Here is a 13660-nt window from a genome sequence, read left to right as displayed (position 1 = left end):
AGCTGGAGTATGATCACTCTAAGGCAGGGGTGTCGGACTCATTTTAACTCGGGGGGCCACACGAAAGAACAAACATTCTCAGGGATCAGAATTTTCCGTGGATCCGCGGATTTCCGCTGTTTTTGAACCCCAAAGGCATTCCGACTTTTTCACTTTTTCTCTTGCGTAGCAAACAAATTCAAAATCCGACTGTCTCACTCTTTCCTTTATTGCTCTGGCGCACCCTGGCGGCCGTTAGAAAAATTGGCCGCATTGTCGCTCAAGCTGCAGGGACTGAACTGCATTTGAACTTATCTTGCAGTATTTACAAAAAAATCAGTTATGTGGGCAAATTATTTTAATCTTCTAAAAATGTTACTTAAATGATAAATATAAGCATGGTTTTTGGACAAGTACATTGCCTAAAACCCAGGAGCTTGGGGGGGGGGGGGGGGGGGTGGGGGTGTTGGGGGCTCCGCCCTGCTTTATTCCTGGACCCTGGCTATTTCAGCTGAAAATGAAAATCTCCATTCTGATTCCTGGCGAAAAGAAGAGAGAGAGAGAGAGAGAGAGAGAGAGGAGAGAGAGAGAGAGAGAGAGAGAGAGAGAGAGAGAGAGAGAGAGAGAGAGAGAGAGAGAGAGAGAGAAGAGAGAGAGAGAGAGAGAGAGAGAGAGAGAGAGAGAGAGAGAGAGAGAGAGAGAGAGAGAGAGAGAGAGAGAGAGAGAGAGAGAGAAGAGAGAGAGAGAGAGAGAGAGAGAGAGAGAGAGAGAGAGTGTGTGTGTCTTTTTGAGAGGCATCAAGTGGACATATTTCAAACCTGCAGCTTGTTTTTCTCTTGCGCTTCTCTGAGTGTTGTCCCGCGGGCTGGATTCAATCCCTTTGCGGGCCTGATCTGTAATAAAAGTTATGGGGGATATTGCCAGATAGTGAAAGCTTGTCATTGTTACAAAATGGGTTGAACATATTGTGACAACGAAATTGGGCACGGCACTCCAGTTTCACATATTAACAGTGTGAGGATAAAAAAAAAGAAAGATAAACGAGCAAAGAAAATATGGTAATAAAACAAAGTCAACATTGTGCAAAGTGAGCATAGGCATGAATACCATTTTACGTCTGTATGAGCTAGTGTGTTTGCAAGAGTTTTTCAGTTTTTTGTGCGGTGTGTGTTTAGGGTGGTCATGGCTCTGGGGAAGAAACTGTCTCCGAGTCTGTTTTTTTTTTTTTGTTTTGACCTGTAGCGCTTGCCGGAAGGCAGCGGGTCAAAGAGGTGGTGGCCGGGGTGAGAAAAGTCCTTGATGATGTTTTCTGCTCTGCTGTGAGGTAGCGAGAGCAGGCAATGTATTGTCCTCCAGACTGGGTAGGGAGTAACCAACGATTCTCTGGGCTGTGTTGATGACCCTCTGAAGTGTTTTCCTGTCTGCTGCCGTGCACCCAACATGCCACACCGTAATGCAGTATGTTAGAATTCTCTCCACTGTGGCTTTGTTAAAGGACACCAGCAGCTGCTGTTTCAGATGATTTTTCCTGAGAATTCTCAGGAAATGGAGTCGCTGCTGGGCCTTCCCTACCACCGCTCTGGTGTTCGCAGACCAGGAGAGGTCATCGGAGATGTGCACACCCAGGAATTTGAAAGAGTGGACTCTCTCTAAACCAGGGGTGTCAAACTCATTTTAACTCTGGGGCCACACGATAGAACAAACATTCTGTCGGGGGCCGGACTAGTAGATTAAAGAGAAAGAAAAAGAGAGATAAAGAAATAAGAGAAAGACGGAGGGAAAAGGAGAGAGGGCGGGACAAAGAAAGAAAAAGAGAGAGGGAGAGATAGGGAGAAACAAAAGATAAAGTAGTGAGAGAGGGGGAAAAGAAAGGGAGAGGAAGAAAGATATCCAAATAGAAACACAGAAGAAGAGAAAAGAAAGTGCGAAGGGTATGAAGAGAGAAAGAGAAAAGAGAGAAAAGAAAAAAAGGAAGTTAGAGCAAAAGAGGTTAAAAGACGCAGAGAGAGAAAGAGCAACGAAGGAAGAGAAAAAGAGAGACACAGAGAGTGAAAGAGACAGAGACAGACTGGGAAAATAGGGGTGGAAAAGAAAGAGAGAGAGAGAAATACGAGTACAGTGTCTTTGTTCGAGGCAACTGGCTTTGGCAACATCAAGTTGACATATTTCAACCTGCAGCTTGTTTTTCTCTTGCGCTTCTCTGGGTGTTGTCTCGCGGGCCTGTGCTCTGCACAGTCTCCTTTTATGATGAGTGGAGCTGGGTTCCTGCCTTTCCTCCCTTAGTCCAGTAACATAACCTGATTTCTGACTCTTTGATGGCCAAACTAACAAAAAAAAATCCAAGCGGTCTGAATGTCAATAAAGGTTTCAAAAGGCTTACAAACCCTGTATTACTGTAACATTCCGGAGTTCCGATCCGGAGACGTCGCAAAGATATTATAGAGACACTGTAGAGCACTTTTCACAGACGTGGTCTTTTGCAGGAAGCTCTCGGAGGTGGCCGAAGCTGAAAGGAACATCGTTAATATTTGATGGAGAGCGAGAAGAAGCACCGAGCGTCCAATCAAGTAGGTGACCTTTTGCCTGCTTCCTTCAGGAAAAAACCTGCACCGTCGTGATTGCTGTACACTGTTTGTGGTGCGCACGCTCTTTTTGGTTCACACGTTCCGAAAAAGTGCGATGAAGATGATTTTTTTTTCTGAAATAAATAGATGAGTGCGAAAACTACACTACTGCTGATGACCCCAATAGCAAATATGCTCATAAAAGACAAAAGAAACTGAATCGGAATCAAATGATGACTCACAACACGTGGTAAGCTTTCTCTCCTGGCTTTGATCTCTTTGATCTCTGGCAAAACGAACACAAAATGCAGGGTTGGGTAGGGTTACTTTAACTCACAGGTGTCAAACAGGGGGCCCGCGGGCCAGATCAGGCCCACTGAGGGATTGAATCCGGCCCGCGAGACAACACTCAGAGAAGCGCAAGAGAAAAACAAGCTGCAGGTTGAAATATGTCCACTTGATGTTGCCAAAGCCAGGTGCCTCCAACAAAGACACTGTACTTGTAGTTCTCTCTCTCTGTCTCTGTGTGTCTCTCTCTCTCTCTCCCTCTCTCTGTCTCTCTCTCTTCCACCCCTTTTCTCCCACTCTCTCTCTCTTCCACCCCTTTTTCTCCCACTCTCTCTCTCTCTCTGTCCCTCTCTCTTTCACCCTTTTTCTCCCACTCTCTCTCTCTCTCTCTCTCTCTCTCTCGAATCCACCTCTTTTTCTCCCACTCTCTCTCTCTCTCTCTCTTCCACCCCTTTTTTCCCTCTCTCTCTCTTCCACCCCTTTTCTCCCACTCTCTCTCTCTCTCTCTCTCTTCCACCCCTTTTTTCTCCAAGTCTCTCTTTCTCTGTCCCTCTTTCTTCCACCCATTTTCTCCCTCTCTCTCTCTCTCTCTCTCTCTCTCTCTCTTTCTTTTCCACCCCTTTTCTCCCACTCTGTCTCTGTCTATTTCACTCTCTGTGTCTCTCTTTTTCTCTTCCTTTGTTGCTCTTTGTCTCTTTCTCTGTGTATCTTTTTACCTCTTTTGCTCTAACTTCCTTTTTTCCTTTTCTCTTTCTCTCTTCCTACCCTTCGCGCTTTCTTTTGATTTCTCTCTCTCTCTCTCTCTCTTTCTTTTCCACCCCTTTTCTCCCACTCTGTCTCTTTCACTCTCCATGTCTCTCTTTTTCTCTTCCTTTGTTGCTCTTTGTCTTTCTCTCTCTGTGTCTTATTAACTTATTTTGCTCTCACTTCCTTTTTTCCTTTTCTCTCTTTTCTCCTTCTCTCTTCCTACCCGTCGCGCTTTCTTTTCTCTTTTATCTCCTTCTGTCTTTTAATTTCTCTTTGGATTTCTTTCTTCCTCTCCCTTTCTTTCCCCCTCTCCTCTCTCTTTTTCATCTTTTGTTTCTCACGCTCCCTCCCTCTCTCTCTTTCTTTGTCCCGCCCTCTCTCCTTTTCCCTCTCTTTCTCTTATTTCTTTATCTCTCTTTTTCTTTCTCTTTAATCTACTAGTCCGGCCCCCAACAGAATGTTTGTTCTACCATGTGGCCCCTGAGTTAAAATGAGTTTGACACCCCTGCTTTAACTGGATTACTTTCAATGACTTTTGGATGACTCCGATACCAAATATGCTAATAAAAGACAAAAGAAAATAAATAGGAATAAAATGATGACTCACAACACGTTGTAAGCTTTCTCCCCTGGCTTTGATCTCTTTGATCTCACCATACAAAGGTTTCAGGTTACAAAGTACCTGAACAGGAAACTATTGCCTCACGTTACAAAGGCGTTTCAGGATACAAAGTGATTCCCTTGGTCTGGGAATCTCCCCTCAACTTAAATCGTCCTCCCCATGACCAGGGTTGGGTAGGGTTACTTTAACTTGATTACTTTAAATTACTTTTGGATTACTCCAATACCAAATATGCTAATAAAAGACAAGAAACTAAATATGAATAAAATGACTAAATTTTGTGCAGGCTTGGGGAGTAACGGAACACATGGAACGGCAAAAATGATGTTTGGATTTATTTTCATTTTGTTTCTGTGGCATTTGATGTTCGTTTTGCCGGAGATCAAAGAGATCAAAGCCAGGAGAGAAAGCTTACCACGTGGTGTGAGTCATCATTTGATTAATATTTAGTTTCTTATGTCTTTTATTAGCATATTCGGTATTGGAATAATATAAAAGTAATTGAAAGTAATCCAGTTAAAGTAACCCTACCCAACCCTGGTCATGGGGAAGACGATTTAAGTTGGGGGGAGATTCCCAGACCAAGGGAATCACTTTGTATCCTGAAACGCCTTTGTAACGAGAGGCAATAGTTTCCCGTTCAGGTACTTCGTAACCTGAAACCTTTGTATGGTGAGCAGGGTTGGGTAGGGTTACTTTAACTGGATTACTTTCAATGACTTTTGGATGACTCCAATACCAAATATGCTAATAAAAGACAAAAGAAACTAAATATGAATAAAATGACTCCATTTTGTGCAGGCTTGGGGAGTAACGGAACACATGGAACGGCAAAAATGATGTTTGGATTGATTTTCATTTTGTTCCTGTCACATTTTATGTTCGTTTTGCCGGAGATCAAAGAGATCAAAGCCAGGAGAGAAAGCTTACCACGTGTTGTGAGTCATTATTGTATTCATATTTAGTTTCTTTTGTCTTTTATTAGCATATTTGGTATTGGAGTCATATAAAAGTCATTGAAAGTAATCCAGTTCAAGTAACCCTACCCAACCCTGCATTTTATGTTCGTTTTGCCAGAGATCAAAGAGTCAAAGCCAGCAGAGAAAGCTTACCACGTGTTGTGAGTCATCATTTTATTCCTATTTAGTTTCTTTTGTCTTTTATTAGCATATTTGGTATTGGAGTCATATAAAAGTCATTGAAAGTAATCCAGTTCAAGTAACCCTACCCAACCCTGCATTTTATGTTCGTTTTGCCAGAGATCAAAGAGTCAAAGCCAGCAGAGAAAGCTTACCACGTGTTGTGAGTCATCATTTTATTCCTATTTAGTTTCTTTTGTCTTTTATTAGCATATTTGGTATTGGAGTCATATAAAAGTCATTGAAAGTAATCCAGTTCAAGTAGCCCTACCCAACCCTGCATTTGATGTCCGTTTTGCCGGAGATCAAAGAGATCAAAGCCAGGAGAGAAAGCTTACCACGTGTTGTGAGTCATCATTTTCTTCAACAGTTTCAGACACTGATAAAAAAACGCCTTTTATAACCAAAATGTGACAATCTGCTTATCCCGCCGCACAACCTACAATATATAAATGTAAGTCACGCTTGTCATAAACGACGCACTCGCACACATTATGTAAATGCGACTGGTTTTCTCACTCAAACATCTGCATGTCCATTCACACGTTATATCATATAGAACAGTATGTCATTTCACAGGCTGTAAGCCCCCATTCTCCCGCTCACACACACACAAAGCAATCATCTGCCTGTCCGAGCACACTCTATGCTTTCATTCAAACATCGCTCGCAAACGTAATATGAAAAATCTGTCGAAGCCTTCACGCACGCAAGCTTTCACGAGTTAAATGAGCACATTTTCCGGACTGTATGGCGCACCTACAAACCCCAAAAGTGGACTTACAACCGTCGTATGTACAGGAGAATACAATGGATACCATTGGAAATGCATACAAATGTGCGAAATTACACGAAATTCATCTCATCTCATCAGCTACACAGCTTATCCTCAGTAGGGTCGCGGGGGGGCTGGAGCCCATCCCAGCAATCATCGGGCAGTGGGCAGGGGACACCCTGAACTGGTTGCCAGCCAATTGCAGTACGCACGGGGACAGACAACTCACTCGCTCAGTCACACCTAGGGACAATTTGGACCGGCCAATTCACCTGAAATGCATGTTTTTGGAATGTGGGAGGAAACCGCAGTGCCCGGAGGAAACCCACGCAAGCACGGGGAAAACATACAAACTCCGCACAGTAAGGCCGGGAGCTGGATCTGAACCCACTCAGGAGGTTCCCACGACCTCAGAACTGTGCCGCACACGCGCTGACCACTGCTCCGCCGTGCTTACACGAAATTATAATCCATTAATCGATCATCCCTGACCCAAATCCAGCGGTGGGCCTGCAAGGCCTTCTCTGCTGGCCTAAAAAATATCTGAATCATGTGATGTTAATTACCGTATTTTCCGCACAATAAGGCGCACCGGGTTATAGGGCGCACCCCCAAAAAATAGTTTTTCGTCCTATATCTTCCATAGATAAGGCGCACCGGATTATAAGGCGTTCTAATGGGAACGTCGACAAAACAGTCAGATGATTTAGTCAAACTTGGCCCCCGAGTTCAAATGTGTTTGACACCCCTGGCTTAAGGGTTTCTGCTTTCAGTTGCTTATCCAATCAGAAGGCGCAGAGTGGGGGGAGGTTAGAAGTAGAAGCGCAGGGGAGTGAGGCTTGGCTGCATCTGATCCTAAACAACCCAGTTTTAAATACATTTGATCGGCTTGTCGAATTAATAAAAACGCTGATACCGATATCCATTCTAATTCACAAATAGCGGTGCCGAGAATTGATCGCTAATCGGTCAACCTCTTGAAAATACTATTTTTTGGGGTGCTTCTTACAATCCAAATAGCCTTGTAGAGCGGGAAGCGTTCCCCAATTTTCATAAAAAAAACGCAACTTGTGCTGTGTTTTCCCCTCGCTACCCGGCTTTTTCCTTCTCGGCATTGACGAAAAGTTCCAAAGTGGGCGCTCACGAAGGTGTGAAGTCCCGGGAGGAGAGGGGTGGGGGATAATGATTTTATTTCAGCATCCCGCAGGTGCATTGTGGGTGTCGGCGCCATTGATCTGAGCAGGGTGATAAGGAAGCCCGGCCGGCGACAGGCTGTTAACCCGCAGAGTCGGGAGCATGAATCCATTTCCCGGCCTCCCGCCCGCCACCCTATCTCCCGCCGGTGCAGCTGTCGGCTTCATAACTCCTTTTTTTTTGTCCTCTAATCTGCCGCGAAACGCCATCACCGACCGGGACGAGGAGAGAGAAGAAAAAAAATCCGCCGTCGCTGCCAGGGAATAAATGTTCTCGGTCGGGCCGGTGCAGGAAAGTCTTTGCCGTTTGCGCTCCGGGAGAATAAATAGATTTTCGGCAGGACCTTAACCCTCCACCCGTCATCTTAACACAGATGCTTTATTCCCACTGGTCATTTTTCTCCATTTCATAGCGTTCCTCCTGGCTGCGCTTCCTACGTGCCGCCTCGAAATGTAATTTAGTGTATCTTATTTGTTCATAATACAGTAATCCCTTGTTTTTATGCGGGGTTGCGTTCCAAAACAGTCAAAACCCACAAAGTAGAAACATTTGTTTATTATCGTAAAGGATTTTATACATTTGACTCTAAAGGATTTTATACGATTGACTACAAGTTACATGTATTCAGTTTAATGCAATAAAGATATGTACTGGCATCTATCTATCTAGACATCTATCTAGACATCTATTTAGACATCTATCTATCTATCTAAAAAAAAATTCCCAAATATTGTTCAATGTACAATAAAAAAAAAAAAGCGGCGCTGCCACGAGCGGCTGCCTTTTCCAGCAGCTGCCCTATTGTTTTATTGTCTGCTCCTATCTTCGGTGTTTTTTCTTCCCGTTTTGACAACTACACTATGGATTACTTCTATCCTATGGACATGGGTTTTAATGCACAAGAAATGCGTGTATTCAAGGAATTTCAACTCCTTGCCCTGAAAAATTCTCGTGCCAGCGTGATGAAGGGGCCTATCGTGGAGGAAAAGCGGAAGCTAGCGAAGCGGCTAGCGGCGTTATAAGTCTTCGGTACCGTCCGTAATCATGGTAAATGCGAACTCACGACCAAATAAGATCATCGAGTGCTGGTGGAAAACATCGAAGCGCACAGGGAGCGCAGTTGCCGTGTTTCGCGGAAACGTGGCTCACGTTTAGCATTCCGGACGCTAACGTGTAGCCACCCGGAGCTACCCGGAGCAATCCGGCTTCAACGCCGCTAAACAGAGACACGAAAGCCGGGGGGAATCGGAGAGAAGGCGGACTTGCTAACGCGAGGTGGTGTATCCCTGGATTTTCACAAAGAAAAGTTTTCCATCTGCCGCAGGGATGTCGAATTTTTGGACTGGCGTGACGTCATCCACTTCGCTACAAGCACCCCTAGGGCATCATGTTCATCTGTTATTAAACAACGGGGTAGACTGCTGGAAGTGTGAATTTCCCTACGGGGATGAATAAAGTATCTATCTATTTATCTATCTATCTAAAAGGTCAGGGCAGGCTGTGTGGAATGCATAAATGGCAGTTGTTTTGTCTAGGACACTTCTGATAACAGGAGGTGTGGGTGTGCTGACGCAGGACGACTAGAGATTGTTGGGCACAAAACAATTACCTTGGCACGCCCATGGGAGGAGCCGACACGCTAAAGTTAGCTGCAGATGACACATAGCCAATAGGGGAAGAGTAGGACGTCTTTGCTTTGTTTGTTGAAATGTATAAATAATCCCGGGTAACTCGGATGGGGGCCGTCTCCTGTGGTTACACTTCGATCTGCTGTTAGGAATAATAAAAATCCGCCCCCGTGTGGAAATGCCAGCTCCTGATCAATTTTTTGTCAAAACGAGCACTCATATTTGTTGGATGAATGTAGGATGTGTTTGGTTATCGGAGTCAGATAACTAATTCGAACAATTTGGCAAACCGTACATTTTGATAGTTTAAATCCCAACAGTAGTTACGAGGAAAATAACTATTTCTGTTACTTTACAAAAAAGCTGTTGTGTGTCTAAGAACTTAAATTATTCTGCGCAGTATTCCAGTCACTTGAATAAAGAAGAACAGACAGGAAGTTGTGTTATAGAACCCTGTCATAATGATTACACCATACCAGCATCCTTCACTTGAAATGCAACAAAAATAAACAATAACATCAAATAAAAATCAGCCAAAATATAGTGAGTTAAATAATATAAATGCAATTATCACAACCTGAGACAACTGGTCAAGTAGACATAGCCTACACTACGGAATCCCTCCAAAACCATTTTGACCGACTAAGAGAAAGTTAATTGTTAATTGGTGGGGAGCTGGCTCCCTTCCTTCACTTCCAAGTGCCGGATCACAGAGACGTTTCTTTCTCAAACGACGCGAGACGGTTGCCGCAGCAACGACAGCATCATTGTCAAATATGGGGCTAACATTTCTCGCGTCCCAGCCCTCATTCGCCTTTTCTTTACGTGCTTCAGTACTTGGTAATTGCTATCTCACTATATGGTAGTCGCTATTTTGAATGCTGACAATTTCTGAAAAGACGTGACATAAATAACTCTGAGAAGTTCTAAACTGCTTTATTCAATGTAACACCGCTTTTGACCGACAGTAATGGTAATGGTGGAAAAAGTAACAAGTTAGATAAACCCGTCACTGAAAAAATATTGCCGTGACGTAGTGCCATAACGGCGTTACTCTCGACAGTGATATAAAATATCCACGACTGTAATGACTCCATTCCCTTTCTACGTGCACTAGCTCACAGCAACAATCCACTGGGGATAATGGTTTGTGCAACAACTCTGCATCTCCAAAACAGAAATCGCGCTGTGCCGGACTCTCTGCAATAGTCAACCAGGGATAATGGATTGCGGCTGCATTTCCTTTTTGGCAAGCTAAGCACAAGTTCCCGCTATCAGTAACATGAGATCAGGGGTAATGGATCACAGCCGCACTAGTGCTGTTCATTTTAGGCATAAATAACAATAGAAAATGCTAAATACAAATTTAAAAAAGATACCTAAAATTGTGAATTTCCCTGCGGGGATGAATAAAGTATCCATCTATCTAGACACCTAGATTTCTATCCATCTAGACATCTAGACATCCATCTATCTATCTCTATCTAGACATCTATCTAGACATATATCTAGACATCTATCTAGACATCTATCTAGACATCTAGACTTCTATCTATCTAGACTTCTATCTATCAAGACTTCTATCTATCTAGACATCCTGACATATATCTATCTTTCTATCTAGACATATATCTATCTAGACATCTATCTCTCTATCTAGACATCTACCTATCTATCTAGACATCTATCTATCTCTATCTATCTATCTAGACATCTATCTATCTATCTAGACATCTATCTATCCATCTAGACATCTATCTATCTAGACATCTATCTATCTAGACATCTATCTATCTATCTAGACATCTATCTATCTATCTAGACATCTAGACATATCTATCTATCTATCTATCTAGACATATATCTATCTAGACATCTATCTATCTAGACATCTAGACAACTATCTATCTAGACATCTACCTATCTCTATCTAGACATCTATCTATCTAGACATCTATCTATCCATCTGGACATCTAGATTTCTATCTATCTAGACATATAGACATCTAACTATCTAGACATGTATCTATCTATCTTGACATCTTTCTAGACATCTATCTAGACATCTAGCTTTCTATACTGTATTTAGACATCTATCTATCTATCTAGACATCTATCTATCTATCTATACATCTATCTATCTAGACATCTATCTATCTATCTCTATCTAGACATCTAGATTTCTATCTATCTAGACATCTAGACATCTATCTATCTAATCATCTATCTATCTATCTAGACATATATCTATCTAGACATATATCTATCTATCTATCTATCTATACATCTATCTATCTAGACATCTAGACATCTATCTATCTATCTCTATCTAGACATCTAGATTTCTATCTATCTAGACCTCTATCTATCTACACATCTATCTAGACATCTATCTAGACATCTAGCTTTCTATATGTAGACATCTATCTATCTATCTATCTAGACATCTATCTAGACATCTATCTAAAAAAAAAAATCCTAAATAAATATAGAAATGTAATTAAATTTACCTATTTAATGGTACTGTTGTCAGTTATCCATTACATTCTCAAGCATGAAATTGGTCTCGAAATGCTATTCAAATGAGGGGGCGGTCCTAAAGGACCGATCTGCCATTTTGCATCAACCATCATGTAAACGGCTGTCTGTCAGTTCCAACACATAACATAAAGACAAAGAAAATTCGGTGGTGCCTCCTTGGCCGGAACGTGAGGATAATTGAATTTGACCCGAAGCTAACGAGGATAGCCTCCGTCTAATTGGACGTGGCAGGGCGACAGCGGTCCCTCTTGACACCCCGATCCCTTCAAACCCCCCCCTCCTCCCTTCCGCCATGTCCCAAAGTGACTTTATCCTGAAAGTGGACGCATTCCCGGATTGTCTGACATTGCGAAACGTCTCCATTGAGAGGGATGTGGATGCGGTTACCGTGACAACCGGGCAGTCAGAGGGCTCCGAGAGTTTTTCAATGTTGAATAGCGTTCACGGGACTTTAATCGAAGTGACCGCTCTCCACCAACCGTGACCGTTTCCTTTTTTCATCCTGGAAAAACGGACGTGATTGGCCCAATCCTGATATTTACCTTTTATTTTATTTTTATTTTCTAGTTTTAAGCCTGAGTTACAGTTCTAAAGGACCCCAAGTTTCTAAAAACCCTACTACGACACTTAATGTGATTCTATTGCTCTAGTTTGAAATTCCACACATGATTTGAAACCTTCAGGGTTGGGTAGGGTTACTTTAACTTGATTACCGTATTTTCCGCACTATGAGGCGCACCGGGTTATAGGGCGCACCCCGAAAAAATAGTTGTTGGTCCTATACTTGACATACATAAGACGCACCGGATTATAAGGCGCTACAATGGGAACGTGGACAAAACAGTCAGATCGTGCAAACTTCTTACCCCCTTAACATTCCCAAAGCTTGCAAATACGTGTCGAGAACACGTGCGGATGCAGTGTCCGTACGATGTCACTCAAATGCATCGTTCCAAATATCATTCAAAAGGTTAAAGTCTTGGGATTCAAGAAATGCCAACCATTCCTTACTTTCTATTTTCTTTTTTGCTCGCAACTTTACTGTGCATTTGACAATAAACACTTGGAATTGAGTTGAATTTAAAAATAGACACTCCATTCCATCCATTATCTGCACCGCTTATCACAGAAACATCGAGTTCAGTCTGAAACAAGATACTGGGAAAATATATAGCCGGAGTAGCTCACCGAAGTCGTTGTGTTCAATAATAATGTGCAACCATGGTCCTTTTATATTCGTGAGTGTAGTAAATCCAGGAGAGTCAAATATTTACAAATACAGAATGGTAAAACATGTTTCCTCTATGCCGTAGACAACCAGACTTGCTATTCACATTCACCTTTTTCGGCCAATTGCAGGCTTTGTTTTGCCGCTTTAGCCTATGCCAGCCTGTAAATGATAAAAAGGATCCGCCTCCTTTACCTCCGAATAACTTAGCCAATAGTGATCGATTCAAATGATGATTGACACGTTGGTTAGCCAATGAAACGCCGGTAAATAAATCCCAGCATACTTCGCGTTCGGGGGAAAATCGAGTCGGCGGCTGCAAGTAAGTTGGAAGACTTTGCGACTTAATATTGATCCATATATAAGGCGCACTGTATTATAAGGCGCATGGTCAGCTTTTGAAAAAAAGAAAGGCTTTTAGGTGCGCCTTATAGTGCGGAAAATACGGTACTTTCAATGACTTTTGGATGACTCCAATACCAAATATGCTAATAAAACACAAAATAAACTATTTTGTAGAAAACAATAATAGTCCTTAAAATTATCCCCAAAATTATCTAGAACAAAATAGTTTTACTAGATTTAGCTTTTTCGGTGTATTCCTAAAAAAGAATACACAATAAAATAAAATGAGCAGAATGAAGTGCAAGATATTTACTCTATTTGATTTATTATATCATTTTACTAGGTTTGACTGTTTCTGTTTATTGTTAAGTAAAAAACAAAATCTGTAAAAATAGGTTGCAAGATCTTTATTTGCTTTATTTGATTACTTATTTGTAGCGCAACCTTAAACTGCTTCATCTAACCAATTCATTTCATTTCATTTAATCTTGTGATCAAACTTTCTTGTCTTAGTTAAAAGCTTCGCTGCAGCATTTTGTACCAGCTGAAGGCTCTTGATTTTGGACTTCGGGAAGTTATGATAAAAGCTAATCGGGTGGTGTCCACCTAA

At 42.2% G+C, this 13660-nt stretch overlaps 1 long non-coding RNA gene across 3 annotated transcripts in view; it reads left to right on the top strand.

Annotated features, from left to right (window-relative positions):
* Positions 1 to 13660, top strand: part of LOC148373165 (uncharacterized) — a 129470-nt gene that overhangs the window by 68196 nt on the left and 47614 nt on the right. For 2 of the 3 annotated variants that reach the window (XR_015849595.1, XR_015849593.1), the window contains exon 3: positions 2463 to 2546. This is a non-coding gene — a long non-coding RNA (uncharacterized LOC148373165). Of the gene's footprint in view, positions 1 to 2462; positions 2547 to 7311; positions 7876 to 13660 lie in introns of those variants that run through there. The other variant, XR_015849594.1, reaches the window with a different exon arrangement.

The sequence above is a fragment of the Urocampus carinirostris genome, chromosome 2 (assembly GCF_059441175.1).
Source record: "Urocampus carinirostris isolate Australia breed hairy pipefish chromosome 2, RoL_Ucar_1.0, whole genome shotgun sequence".
Classification (NCBI taxonomy): domain Eukaryota; kingdom Metazoa; phylum Chordata; class Actinopteri; order Syngnathiformes; family Syngnathidae; genus Urocampus; species Urocampus carinirostris.
The sequence above is the reverse complement of the archived record's forward strand: the minus strand, read 5'-3'. Positions and strand labels throughout refer to the sequence as shown.